At 34.5% G+C, this 15,210-nt stretch overlaps 1 pseudogene; it reads left to right on the top strand.

Moving 5' to 3' along the window:
- Nucleotides 1-896: 896 nt before the first annotated feature.
- Nucleotides 897-15,210, top strand: part of LOC105819151 — a 53,502-nt pseudogene continuing 39,188 nt past the window's right edge.

Below are 15,210 nucleotides of genomic sequence, written 5' to 3'. Positions count from 1 at the left end.
CATCTCTGAGAAAGCTGATCCAGGCTGGTGGGAGATGCAGAGCCCGGATTGCGCCTTAGGGGAGTCCCATGTTTGGTAGGAATGGCCACACTATATTGCCCCCATGGTGCTCAGTCATTGGCTGGCAGCTGCCAGGGCATGCCAAGGCACTTATGCCACAATAGATCCAAAGTTGCAGTAGTTGAAGACCTTTTGAAGGAAGCAGCAGGTTCCCTCAAAGGACATTGTGAGTGGTGCACCTCCATGTTGGCCACCCCAGAAAATCACAAATCTAATATGCAGCAAACTAGTTCTGATCTGTTCAGCATCATGCCATCTCTGTTCACAGGAATTTTATCTGTACATGAATTCATAAGAGAAACTAATTCTCTAGGGATGTGATGCAAATGGATAGTAGTTGGAAATGGCTATTGGTACAGCAATTTGTATGATGTATCAAATGTACAGCCAAGATCTATCACAGTCTGGGTGTGTCATTATCACAGAAATTGCTATAGAGACAGGAATAAAGCAAAGATTTCCTGCAAAAATCTGCCGGTTATGTGAGGAAATCTGGAAAGCACTATACCTGTGAGAGAAGTGCTAGCAAAGCCAGGGAGTTTTCTCATTCCCAGGAAGAGACAATCATACATCAGAGTCAAGAGGAAGTCCAAGCTGAGGGAAGATCTCAGCCATACATAACACCTAGAATATAGCCCAACCTCTTTACCTGGACCTACATTTGCTTTCATTTTTGCATTTTTTCTGAACTAATTATTTTTCCCCTCATTGAGAAGCTGAAAACCACTCTGCTTTGGTTTTTGTTTTTCGTTTCTCAAAAATTGGAAGCTCTTTTCTACCCTAGAGACTGGGCTAGTGTCGCCTCCGGCTAGAAAATTTTCCCAAGACTTTTCACCATGGCGAGCTCCCCCTTTTATGGGTTTCAGAGACCCGCCTGGAATATTATTGGTAAGAGGATACCCTCACTCTCCTTTTCTTCATCACAGCAACACGTGAGCATCCTTCAAAATGATTGGTATTATATAGTGATGTATATACATATTTTTAAACATGACTTTAAATCCATTAGGGCAGTAACAATATTGATTTGTACACTTATGTATACAAAGTTAGAGCATAGCAATACGTATCTGTTGAGGAATTATTTAATGAAATAATGAATGGATGTGTATATCTTAACACATATGATATGCATCACAAAATTCATAACACTCCCCTCCAGAAAGGTTGTAAAATTTTTATTCCTAGAACCAGTTTATGAGAGTTCTTGTCTTCTTTTTATTTCTTAACAATAGATTTTATGGCTTAAAAAATAGCTATTCAAATAAATAAAAATGGTACTCATTGCTATTTTAATTTGTGTTTTTTTGAATTCCAACAAGATTAAATATTATTTCATGTATGTAGAAAATTTGTACTTCTATTGTAAATTATCTGCTCTTATTTTCCCCATTTTTTAACACATCTGGGTAATTCAGATAAAATACGTATTATGTCCATAAAATAAAATTATATGAAACCATAAGAAAGGATTATCTAGATCATTCAGTGACAGGACACAGATCTAAGATATGTTGAAACAGGACTTTGTCATTATTCAGGAAGGAAGAGAGTAAAGAAATACAGCCCTTCTATAAAAACATATTTTTCTGAAATCCTTAAAATATCTGAGTACATGTGATAGATTCTTAAATTTCAGTAGTATACAGTGGACAGCATTAATTATTACTTAATTAAACTCAAATGATCTTCTGTGTTGTGGGAAAAAAAATGAAACAAATCAAAATAATTCCATCTAAAAAGATCCAGGTAATGAGTAGGTTGCTTAAAGCAATAATGTGAAAAGTTTGTTAGATTTTTCTGGGCTGTGGTTTCTTTTTTACACCTTTAAATTCTGCAACTTTCTTTGGCGACTCTCCTGGTTTACTCCTTACATTACCTGCTAAACTTCATCCAGGAATTTTCATTCACTTAGCTTTTTAATATCAGTAACTCTTTCTTATTTCTCAAATTCCAAAATTTGTTGCACCTTTGATAAATTGAAACTGAAAACAATCATTTCATAGATTCTGCCTTAAAGTGTCATTTTACCTTAAAGCAGGTTGTCATATTTACAAAGATGCCATCAATATGAAGTCTACAGCGAGGGTTTTCACAGTGTGGTCTGTGGATCCGTGGCTCCTTTCATTAGTCACCGAGGTTAAGACTTCTTGCTTTTCTTTTCTCTCTCTTTTTTACTGTGCAGTAATTTACACTGTTATGGCCAAAGCAATGCTGACATCGTAGCATGAATCATGATACAGGCTATAGGCCTCCAAGCATGCTTAGTAGTCATGTTCTTCACACCCCACATTCACAAAATAAAATGCCAGTTTTATTTAAGAACGCTCTTGATGAATTATTATAAAGTATTCATTTGATTAAATCTTGACCCTTGAGTACGTATCGATGACCTGGGTGATAAAGCGGGAAATGCACAGAGCACACTGAAGTACCCTGACTGTCTCAAAGAAAATCTCCTAGGCAATTGCTTGAGTTGTGAGTTGAATAGCTGTTTCCCTCATAAAAGAGAATTTTTTCTTGAAAAAATGATTAACAGACAAACCATGATTACTCAGGCTTGAGTACTAGACACTATTTTATTTTAAAAAATAAATGAAAGGAGCCTATAACTTCAAGTAAATAACTGATAACTTGTTGCCAGTGATAAAATCCAAGCTTTGTATGAGCTATCATGAACTTGATCTCTTTTCACACACAAAGCTTTTTTTTACTGTCAGTGCCAATATTAATGAAAGTGGGATATTTTGATATTATGTAATGAAATATGTCAACATTTGGAAGATCTGCATAAATCACTAAACAAATACTTTCCAAATGATCAATGCATGATATTATTAAATCATGCTGAACATAAGGTCCATTCAAAGATACACCAATAGATTTTATAATATTAGAGTATAAAAAGTTGATTGATATGGTTCCTCAATGTACATTAATTCTAAGCTTTAAGAAACTACTAGTTATTGATATTACTGTAGTATCAAAGAATATCTCTTACCTAAAAAGAAAATATCAAAATTGCATTCTTTTCCAACTACATATCTATGTGCATGTTTTTTGCCCTATACTTCAATCCAAATAGCATACTTCAGATTGACTGCAGAACTAGACGTGAGAATTAAGTTGTCTTATATGTAACTAGCCAACAGACTTGCAAAAATGTAAAATAATTCCATTCTTCTCATTAGCTTTTTTTGATAAAATATGGTTGTTTTGCATAAAAATATGTTAATATAATGGGTTTATTATTGTTATTTTAAAATAAATACATAATTCTAAATGTTCTCAGTTTTAGTTTTAAAACAGTAAATATCACTAGATGTTCACATAAATAAATATGTAAGAATGTAAGTATTAAATATTTAAATTTTTGTCCTGAAACAAAAGAGTTTAAGGAACAACACACAAAAAATCAGTTACATTTCTATTCACTGACACTGAAAAATCCAAAAAGGAAATTAAGAAAACAGTTTCACTTGCAATAACATCAAAAAGAATAAAATATTTAGAAATTAGCTTAACCATGAAGTGAAATACTAATACAATGAAAATTACAAAACATCTCTGAAAGATATTAAGGAAGACATAAAGAAATGTGACAACATTCCATGTTCGTGGACTGGAAAATGATATTGTTAAGATGTCAGTTCTAACTAAAGCAATCAGTTTAATGAGTCCCTATCAAAATCCCAATAATGTTTTTTTGCAGAAATAGGAAAGCCCATTCTAAATGTCATATGGAATCTTAAAGGATCCTAAATAGCCAAAATAATCTTTAAAAAAAAAAACAAAGCCGGAGGATTTATATTTTCTGTTTTCAAAACTTACTACAAAGCTATAGTAATCAATTCATGCTACTGTGGTACTAGGATAAAGACAGACACATAGACCAATGGAATAGAATGGTGAGCACAGAAATAAATGCTCACATAGATCACCAAATGCTTTTCAACATGGGTGCCAAGAACATTCGATGGGGAAAGGCCAGTCTTTTCAATAAATCATGCAAGGAAATCTGGATATTCACATATAAAAAAATGAAGTTGGACCCTTACCTAACATTATATCCAAAATTAGGTCAGAATGGAGAGATCCATGGCCTAAATGTAAGACCTAAAACTACAAAACTCTTCAAAGAAAACATAGGCCCAAAGCTTTACAACATTGGATTTGGCAATAATTTCTTAAATATGACACCAACGGCATAGGCAACAAAAGAAAAAATAAATTGGACTTCATGAAAATTTTTTAAAAATGTGCATCAAGATGCACTATCAGCAGAATGAAAAGATAATTCACACAAGGGTAAAATATATTTGTGAATCATATATCTGATGGAGCATTAATATCCCAAATATATAAACAACTTCTAAAACTCAACAAGAAAATGAAAGCAGACAACCCAATTTTAAAATGGGCAAAGACAAATAACAAGTGTTGGTGAGGATGAGGAGAAATTAACACCATTCCACACGCTTGGTAGGAAAGTAAAATGGGAAAACTGCTGTAGAAAACAGTATTGCAGCTCCTCCAAAAATTAAACATGGACTTTAAACACAGCCCAAGTATATATATCAACAGACGAATGGATAAGGAAAATATAGTATATACATACAAGGGAATGTTATCTGGCTTTTTTTAAAAAAAGAAATTCTGACATATGCTACAACATAGATGAATCTTGAAGACATTGTGCTAAAGGAAATAAACTAGTCACAAAAAAAGAAATATTGTATTAGTCTATTTATATGAGATAGTATTGGTTTTATAGAGAATGTATTCCTTGAGGATTTTTGATCTGGGTATTCTATGTTATACAATATGATTATTTTAATACTTTTAACTTCTGACATTTTTGACATATAGATCTCAATCATACAGAATTTAATGTTGTTAATTTAGTCCTATTTACAAAAATTTTATTGACAGACCAATGTCTGTTTTAACATAGGCTGTGTGGACTTGAAGCAAGTACACTGGACTCAAAAAATACATAGACTTCGATAAAGTGTAGGGGGCTTATCAAAAGTGGGCTTTGGGGTCCCAGTTGTTATAGCCGGATCTCATCAAGAAAAATGCCAGCTGCACTGGCTAAGCGCACCTTAAAGACAGACACACAGTCCTGGAAGGACACACTAAAGGTAGCACCCCAGGGGTCTTTACTGAGACCCTCAGTACTACATCAGCTACCCAAATTGTTTGTTTTTCTTAAATGTCACTTTGAAGTGCCTTATGGTTTGATAGTATGAATTTTAAGGGGATTAATGTGTTTTATCTTCCAGCTTAGCAGGTATTCTTCTGCTATACAGCACGTGATCTCAAGTTGACTATGAATTAAATTATTTTTGCCTTCACTCTGGATTGGTATTTTTGTGATTCACATTGGGTCCATGGATGCAAGGGCAGTATATTAAACTAATAAACAATTTTAAAAAATAGAGTTTTATTATAAAGAGTATATGGCCTTTCTTGTATAAATATATAGAAGCAATGCAATAAATTTTATTTAAAACTCAAAGACCAGAAAGGATATTCTGAAGGCTTGTAGCAACATGACGTTCTCTATACACAGGAAACAGATTTAAAGTAAATGTCTACGTTCATCGCTGGGGAGCAGGGTAACATCAATCTCAAGATGTCAGAAGATGACTTGGAGGGAAGAGAACAGTAAATTCGGGCCATGTAGAGAGATATTCCTGACCAGAATGACTATGTTTGAATTTGTGAAATAAGTTACCATTTTCTTAGAAATCTCAGAAATATCTTAACAGGGAAAATTAGTAGAAGACTGAACTCCCTGTAACGAATTACTCATTATCTTCCATGTGCCACACGTTCTGTAAATTCTCAGTGATACCACAATGAAGAGAATAAAGACCTTATTCTTAAGGATTTTATATTCTTATGTGTAAATTCCATAGTTAAATGGGATGATGTTTTGAAAAAATATAAATGTTATATTTAATGAAAATGTAACTGATCAAAGACTGGTGACACAAGAAAAATGGAAACAAATGGAAAAAGGAATATTAGAATATAGGGTAAAAATCAGCCCCACCATAAGCATACTATTATAAGCATTTATTACAACATACTGAACATTCGTTGCTGTGCTAAGAAACTTATTGGATTGTTACCTCTCTATGGACACCTTCCCTTAAGTTCACAATACTCTCAAATTGTATTCACAGAAAAAAGCAAAGAATAAAGAAAGATGGACTACCTTTTTTTTTTTCTATTTTATGAGAATTTATTAACTAAAAAAGATTCGACAACCAAATTGAAATGAACTATGGGACTAAAAAACATCCACTTTTTAAGTTGCAAAATCAATACATAATGGGAAGATCCAATGGTGTTTAAAAATGTAAGATTAATTCTTTTCATTGAGTTCCTCTACTTGCATTCGCAGATAGAATGACACACCTGCTTGAGGGATTCTTTAGACTTAGCGGGGTCTTCTTTTAACTTTTTGTATTGTTCCACATCAAAATGCTGTAATTCACTTTGAAAATTCTGGCTTTTAGAAAAGGAGTTGGAATAATAATTATTCTTCTAGACTAGATGTTAGCAAGATTAAATTTTATGGAGTTCAATGTCCAATTCAAGGTTCATAGCTATGGAACGTGTACCACATGACAGGCACTGTGTAAGTTCGTAAGAACCAAAACATTGATAAGGCATTTTGTCTGTCAACAGAGAGCTCAGAGTATGATGGGGAGGGGCAAAGTGGGTAAAAAATCTCTAACAATATCTTAAGTATTATGATAGAGTTCTGCAGAGGGTGCTATCATAGAGAGTCTTAATTGTATGAATGGTATTTTTCAAATTATTGTACTTATAAACAGAGGTAGTAGTGTGACTATTCAATAGCAGGTAGGGTGTAGGCTTGACCAGGCAGAATGGGCCCTATAGACAACCATTAAGGGCTTCCCAGAGCACCCGATACATGCCACCTCTGATTGTGAGCCATGGGCTACCATACTCGTATTTTTCCAGAAAGAATAAGGTTTTTGAATCTAATATTTGTGATCCCAGTAACTATATATTTTTAACTAAAAGAAGTGCTAAGCACAAAGAAGCTGATAGGCAAATATGCATCAGCTTATGACAGGTAGTCATAAATTGATGATGTTTACCTCACTATATAACAGTGTCTTCAATGTTATGTGAAGTTGAGGATTCCATTACATTTAAATTGCTAGACCTCCTTACTCAAATGAAAAACACATAACTCATTGCCAAAAAATGCTGGCTCACCCTTTCCACCCCTTCTTTATGTATTGTTAGTTGTCCAGAGATATGTTACCAATATTAACAATAATCAAATTTAGAGTTATATTTTTGTTAGTATATAACTTTTTAAAATAAACATTGTGATCTCATTGTGCTTACAGTTTGATTGAAATATTTTTCAGGGATTTTTTTTAAAGGAATATGAAATAATTTTAGCCACAAACTGATCACCTGAAACACATGCATTTTAAATATCTAATCGCTAATACATGCCTCATCAAATTTCTCTCACATCTCTTCTTTCCTGGAAACATTGCTGGTTTGTTTGCTTATTTGCTTTGCTTTACAACATGAATTTTGGGTTTTAACTAATAGAGCTTGAATTCATAACCCAACTCCACAGCTATTGACTAACTTTAAATATGTTGCTTGACCACTATATAGGTCAGTTTTTCCATCTATAGAATAAGGACAGTGGTATCAAAAATTAGAAATATTATGCCATCAAAAAATATCACAGGTAAAAATCTCAGTATATGCATGATCCATAGTATGTGCCAAATAAATAGTAGCTAACAACTGTACTAAAGCTTTTTTGAAAGGTCTTTTTGAAGGGATTTGAAGAATGGGGTTCACCAAAATTGTTTGCATTTGTTAACATATAGTGTTTCTTAGGTTTAATTTATTTCTGCTTCATAAACGATTGTTATAAGGAGGTGGAAAAATCCCTGAGAGGTTATCTCTTGAAGCCTTGTTATAAATGCAAAAAATAACTCCCCTACCTTAGGAGAGCTTGCGAAGATTAATGAGTTGTTTCTTTGCGTTCAAAATTTCCACATGCACTTGGTCTACTATGGTGATATAATTAATTTCACAACACCAGGGTTTTGTCATCCAACATTCCCGTACCATGCAGCTATGATAAGTATTCTTTAATTAAACCTCAAAATTTGCCCCTGTTGTTACATAGTGCAGCTGGAACACAGATATACCTCTGTGGACCACAAAGGTTTTAATATGCAGCTGGGGAAGCTTAATAATAGAATGTTTACAAGAAAACCTTCTGCGTTGGTGTCCAGCATTCTTAAAACTTTTAGTAAATACTTATATCTGAAGAAAAAAAAGAAAAAGACAGCAGGGGGATGTAATGAACTTGTGTTTCTGGTTATAAGCTACAGAGGGCAACAAGGTGAGCTTCCAGGCCAAGGAGGGGTGAAGAACTTTCCTTCATGATTCTTCTCAGCTCCCAGCTGTAGAACTGGCAATCTGCTACAGATTTACTTTCTTGTGAATACGGCTGAGAATAAGGCTTCTCTTAGGAACTTCGGTACAAAGAACAAGATTAGATGTGGTTGGTTTAATCTGATGCTCATTGTTTCAACTCTGTAAAGTTAGGAAGTATCTATTTTGCATCTGGCTGGAATTGTTTCAGGGGGTGTTTTAGCCATAGTTCAGAAACAGAATGAATATGTATATTCATTTAAAGCTTCTAAGTAATGAGAGTGGTTTGTCTTGTTCGTGGATTCATGATTTAAGATTAAGTTCCAAATCTCTATTAGCAACTTGGTAAAAATTAAGGCAAAGTAATGCAATCTAGTATAATGACTAAGAGCACACACTCCCATTACCATCATTATTAGTTATGTAATCTTAGATAAGGTAATAAAAATCTCTTGTCCTCAGTTTTCTTATATTTATAATGGGGGTGATAGTCATATTTATCTCATAGAGTTGTTATGAGGATAACAAGAAATAAAAAGTGCTTAGGAAGGTAGGTGGTACATAGTAAGCATTATAGTAATGGTAGCAATGTACAGTTAAAAGTTAACTAATGGTAAGAGTGGTAAGTGGGGATAGAACTAAGGTGAGTAACAGCAACAATTTTTTAAGCAACCAAATATGATGAGAAAATTGTAAAGTCTGTTAAAATATTCTACTTCTACCCCAGGTATTCTGGAGAAAGACATAATTATAGGCAACTTTTTCTGTCCTTACACATCTCTGTTCCCTTGCTTCAGAGCACTGTTGTCATATGGAGTTAGTGAATTCTAGACCTTGACCAAAACTTATGCTGGAAGGGAGAAATGAGAGATATGTAGTTGGTTGCTTGTAAGGTGGGAGGGGTGAACTCAAACATCAGACATGCAAAAATACCAGAAGGTAAATTTGGGTTGTTTCTGAGAGGCCAGGAAGAACATTAGGTTTTTTCAGGACACCGAAATAGGAATCCATGGTGCCATCTCTGGAAGCTGAAAATTAGGGACTTAATCTACTATCCAAGGCAAAAATACTGATGTCCAAACTTGATATATGTGTAGCAGAACTGCTGTCTACAAAGGTCATGAAGATCTGGACATGGAGCATGACAGTCGTGACCAGCATGAAGTGAAGACAAGTTTGTCTTAAAAATTTTTTGAAGTATATATTGGCATAACCCTACAGAGACCCCTAAAATAACTGAGAGTGAGCTTCAGAAAATCAAAGCAAGAAGAAGAACTGGAGCCAATCCTGGTCCAAAAGGAAATTAGGCTCTGGCTCTATCTATTCCTTTTTAGCAACAAAGATCCAGGATCCTAGAAAGGAAGTATAAGGACTTCAGGTAGATGGTGACAACAAAAATGGTGGGTGCCCTCTGCTATCTGATCTGAGATCTTTGTTCCTGAGACCACAAAGTAGTGCAATGCCTTCAAGGGTAAGGAAATATAGATGAAATTTTGGGTCAGAAGATGAGTTTAGTACACTGAACAAGAATGAGTATTTATTTGATATTAAGCCAAAGATAGCTGTTCTTCCAATTATTTAATGCCAATTAACTACTTCTCCAAACCCAAACTGTTTCTTCCTAGGCTTAACATTGTGAGTTTAAAAAATATTTTAATTAAGATGATTGTCCATTGAATATTTTTTTAATTTTTTTTATTTCAGCATATTATGGGGGTACATATGTTTAGGTTATGTATACTGCCCTTGCCCCAACCTAGTCAGAGATTCAAGCGTGTCTATACCCCAGATGGTGCACATCACACCCATTAGGTGTGTACGTACCCATCCCCTCCTCCCAGCTCCCATCTGCCCGACACCTGATGAATGTTACTACTATATGTACACTTAAGGGTTGATCAGTTAATACCATTTTGATGTTGAGTACATGTGGTGCTTGTTTTTCCATTCTTGGGATACTTCACTTATTAGAATGGGCTCCAGCTCTATCCAGGGTAATACAAGAGGTGCTGTATCACCATTGTTTTTTTGTGGCTGAGTAAAACTCCATGGTGTACAAATACCACACTTTATTAATCCACTATGCATTGATGGGCACTAGGGTTGTTGGCGTGGTTGCAGAGAGATAAGAACACTCATACAGTGCTGGGGGGACTGCAGACTGGTACAACCTCTGTGGAAAGCAATATGGAGATACCTCAAAGAGATAAATGTCCATTGAATATTCTTTTGTAGAAAAAAGTTTTTTTTTTTTAATGTATACCACCCTTAAATATTCTTGAGAAACAATATTTCACATAACCCTATTAAATTTCATGTGAAAATTTTGTCCTGATGGAAATACAACTCAGGATATGATCTATTAGATTATTAAGTATGAAACGACCAACTTTCTTAAGTTCTACATTTGAGAGTTCATCTCTCTAACATTTCATTTTGACAGTTATTGTTTTATTTTTGTTGTGAAGGTACATCCTCAGTCTTTCAAATGCACATTTTGGCTTGTGATTATCTCTCACATTTTTTAGAGTAATTTTTTTGAAACCATGGACAAGTAAAAATTCGTGTTATTTTTGAATATGAGTTCCATCATGGAACCAATGCAGCACAGACAGCTCAAAATATCAATGAAGTGTATGGGAAGGATGAACATACAATATGTCAATGGTTTGAAAAGTTCCATTTTGATGATTTTAATTTTGAAAATGAACCATGTAGGTGCCCTGAGACCAAGGTGGATAAAGATGAGCTGAACTATAGTGGAAGTGAATCCATCTCAATCTACATGTGAATTAACAGCAAGGTTTGACATTACTATTCCAATAATATTGGACCACTTGAAACAAATCAGCAAGGTAAAGAAGCTGGGTAGATGGTTACCGCATGAATTAAACAAACATCAGAAGAAAAGTCATCTCGAAGCTTGCCTTTCTTCTCTGTCATAACTTAAAGGTGAATCATTTCTACACTGTATTGTTACATGTGATGAAAAATAGATTCTCTTTGACAAATGCAAGCATTCGGCACGATTATTGGATAAAGATGAAGTGCCGAAACACAGTCCAAAACTGAATATTCAGCAAAAAAGCTAATGGTATCTGTTTGGTGGTCCAGTGCAGGTATTATCCACTGCAACTTCAGGAAACCTGGTCAATCGATTATAGCAGATGTCTATTTCAACCAATTGGGTGAAATGATGAGGAAGCTTGCAATTAAGCAGCTGAGATTGGTCAATAAAAACAGGCCAATCTTCTTCCAAGACAATGCTGGACTACATGTCACACAAACAACGTTGCTCACACTACAGAAGCTGGACTTGGAAACTCTCTGTCATCCACCATATTCAACAGACTTTGCACCAACTGACTACCACTTTCTACCAGGCTTTGGACTACTTCTTGCAAAGAAAAATATTTAATTCTCAACAAGCTGTGGAAAACGCCTTTTAAGATTTTGTCACCACTTGCTCTCCAGGCTTCTTAGCTGCTAACATAAACAAGCTACTGTTAAGATGGCAAAACTGTGTTAATAGTTCAGGTACAAACTTTGATTAATTGTATTGCTTCTTTTTGAGATATAATAAACTACACTTTTGATCAAAATCGAACATTTCATATTTAATAACCTAATACATATTAGGTATATGTTTCATCCATGGTTGAGAGAGGGAATAGTGATAACAACATTAAGATGAAGGTGATTTTTTTTCCAAGTCTGTTGTTCACAAATAAAAGAGTATGGCAGAATAATTTATTGAGATATTAAGTCATGCTATGTTCCACATGACTGTAGGAGCCTGTGAAACATGAGAAATTCACTTCATAATACATATTTAGCTTCTGTTTTCTTCTGCTCCAACAGTAGTGCCAGACTATAATTTTCAAAAGCTTCAGTTTACTAGGGAAAATAATTCTGCACCTTTATAGAATGAAAGAGGATAGATAAGGAGTTCATATAGTGGCTTATAAATGACAGGAGAAAGAATTTTGGGGGATATAATAGAAAAGGACATCCTTTGTTTAGATCTCTTTTTAAGGAATGACTTGCTGGCCATGTATGGAGAGTGTGGACAACCAACAGCCTTCATCTGTCAGCTGCCTCATCATACCTGCATCAGCTATGCAGAAATGCCCTCTGTCTCAAAGTAATTCTATGGACATAATAGTCTTTTCATCAAATGGTGCTAGAACAATGGGTGTCCATATATATAAAAAGAACATTGACATGTAACTCAAACATTATTAAAAAAATAAAATTACTAAGAATGAATCATAGACCTAAAAGTAATGTGTAAATCTATAAAAGTATTAAAATAAAACATAAGTGAAAATCTTTATAAAATGGGGTCAGACATGGAGTTTTTAAAAGTTCACCAAAATCATAATTCATAAAAAGTTGAAAAATAGACTTCGTCACACTAAGACTTAGAGAAAATATTTCAGTTCCATATTTGACAAGGATTTGCATCAAGACTATATAAGGAACTCTCAAAACTAACAGTAAGAAAACAAGCAGCCAAATTAAAAAAAAAAATGGGTAAAAGATACTTTCCAATACTAAAGATGATATGTGGATGACAAAGAAATCTCAGGAAAAGATTTTCAACATTATTAACTCTTAAATAAATGCATGTTTAATCTATGTACATATTAAAATGGCTAATTTTTTTTAATGACTGTATCTAACACTGGCTTTGATGCAGAGTAAATGGAAACACCATACATTACTGTCCAGAATGCAAAGTGGTACAACCATTTTGCCAAACGGTCCCAATTTCTTTAAATTTAGACATTCACTTATTGTCAAGAAATGATCCTTGATCCACTACCAATGAATCACATTTTTAGATATTTACCATAGATAAATGAAAACTTACATTCACACAAAAACTTTTACATCAGTATAAGACTGAAAACAACCCAGATGTCCTCAATTAGGTGTTATGGACTCACCGTGTCGCCCCACACTCACATTTTAAACTTCAAATCCCCAATGCGATAGCATTAGGAGGCAGGATACTTAGGAGTTGTCTTAGTCTGTTTACTGTTGCTATAACAGACTACCACAGGCTGGATAATTTATAAAGAGTAGACATTTATTTGGCTCATTGTTCTAGAGGCTGTGCAGTTCAAATGCATGGCCCTACCATCTGGCAAGGGTCATCCCATGGGGGAGGGACACAAAGTAGAAGCAAGCACAGGAGATAAAGAGAGACACCAAGGGCCAAACTTGCTTTATAACAGCGCACTTTCACAATAACTAACTCACTCCCATGATAAAAACATCATTTCATTCATGAAGTCAGAGAGCCGATACAGCCTAATTACCTTTGATTAGGCTCCACCTCCTAACTGTGTGCATTTGAGATTAAGTTTCAAAACACACAGGAGATAATTAAGTCAGGAGGGCAGAGTCCCATGAATAGGATTAATGCCCTTTCTACAACAGACAACTGACAGCTGTTTAGCCCTCTTTCTGCCATATGAGGACACAGTGAAAGGACAGCTGTCTAGGGACCAGGAAGTGGGCTCTCATCAGACACTGAATCTTCCAGTGCCTTGATTTTGGACTTTGTAGCTTCCAGAACTGTGAGAAATAAATGTTTGTTGTTTATCCCACCCAATCTATGGTATTCTCTTATAGCAGCATGAATTGATTAAGACAATAGGTGAATAAATGACTGCTGAATATTTATATAATGGAATATAACTCAGCAATAAATATACTATTGATAAACAGAACTTGAATAAGATCATACATTCATTATGCTGAATGGGGGAAGGCCTTGTCAAAAGGTAGTATAACTTATGATCCCATTTATATAATTTTTTTTTTTTTTTTTTGCTCAGGCTGGTCTTGAACTCCTGAGCTCAAGCAATCCTCCTGCTTTGGCCGCCCAGAGTACTGGGATTACAGGCATGAGCCACTGTGCCTGGCCTACATGATATCTTTGAAAAGACTGAACTATAGTAATGGGAAACAGATCACAGGTTGCCAGGGGTTATGTATAGGGACAGCATGTGACAAAAAGGGATACCGAAACAGAGATTTTTTAGGGGGTAATAGAATTGTTCTGTACGATCATTGCGATGTTAGTTATATAAATTTGTACATATATTAAAATGCATAGAACTGAACACTGGAAAAAGGTCATTTTGTTATATGGCAATGTAAACAATAATAAAAATTACAAATAGAAGGGATTGCCTCTGTTCTGCAAATGATACCTGAAACTGCTGCTGCAATTAAAAAAAAAGTTCAGTAGCTATTATTGACTAAAAAAATAAATGTAGGAATATGTATGTTATCTATTTCATCTTATGTGACTTTGGCAGCAAGTATTCTTCAGGAATTCCCCTATTTTAGCTAAATTGTCAAATTTGGAGGCACAGAGTTGTTTTTAGAATTGTCTTACTTTGCTTTGAATGTCTACAGGGTCATTAGCAGTGTCCCCTCTTGTATTCCTGATATTGGGAATTTATATCTTTTTGTTTTTCTTCTTGGTCAATTTGGCTAAGAATTTATCATTTTTATGGATATTTTCTAAATACCAAACTTTTGATTTGATTTTCATTATCTTTTTTCTATTTTAATGATTTCTAGTTTTGTGTTTATTATTCTCTTCCTTCTGTTTGCTTTGAATTTAAACTGTTATCCCCTTAGGTTTTTAAGGTGAGTGTTTAGTTTACT

The sequence above is a fragment of the Propithecus coquereli genome, unplaced genomic scaffold, assembly GCF_000956105.1.
Source record: "Propithecus coquereli isolate 6110/MARCELLA unplaced genomic scaffold, Pcoq_1.0 Scaffold471, whole genome shotgun sequence".
NCBI classification, from domain to species: Eukaryota; Metazoa; Chordata; class Mammalia; order Primates; family Indriidae; genus Propithecus; species Propithecus coquereli.
Note: the sequence above shows the minus strand (reverse complement) of the source record. Positions and strands in the feature narration are given on the sequence as shown.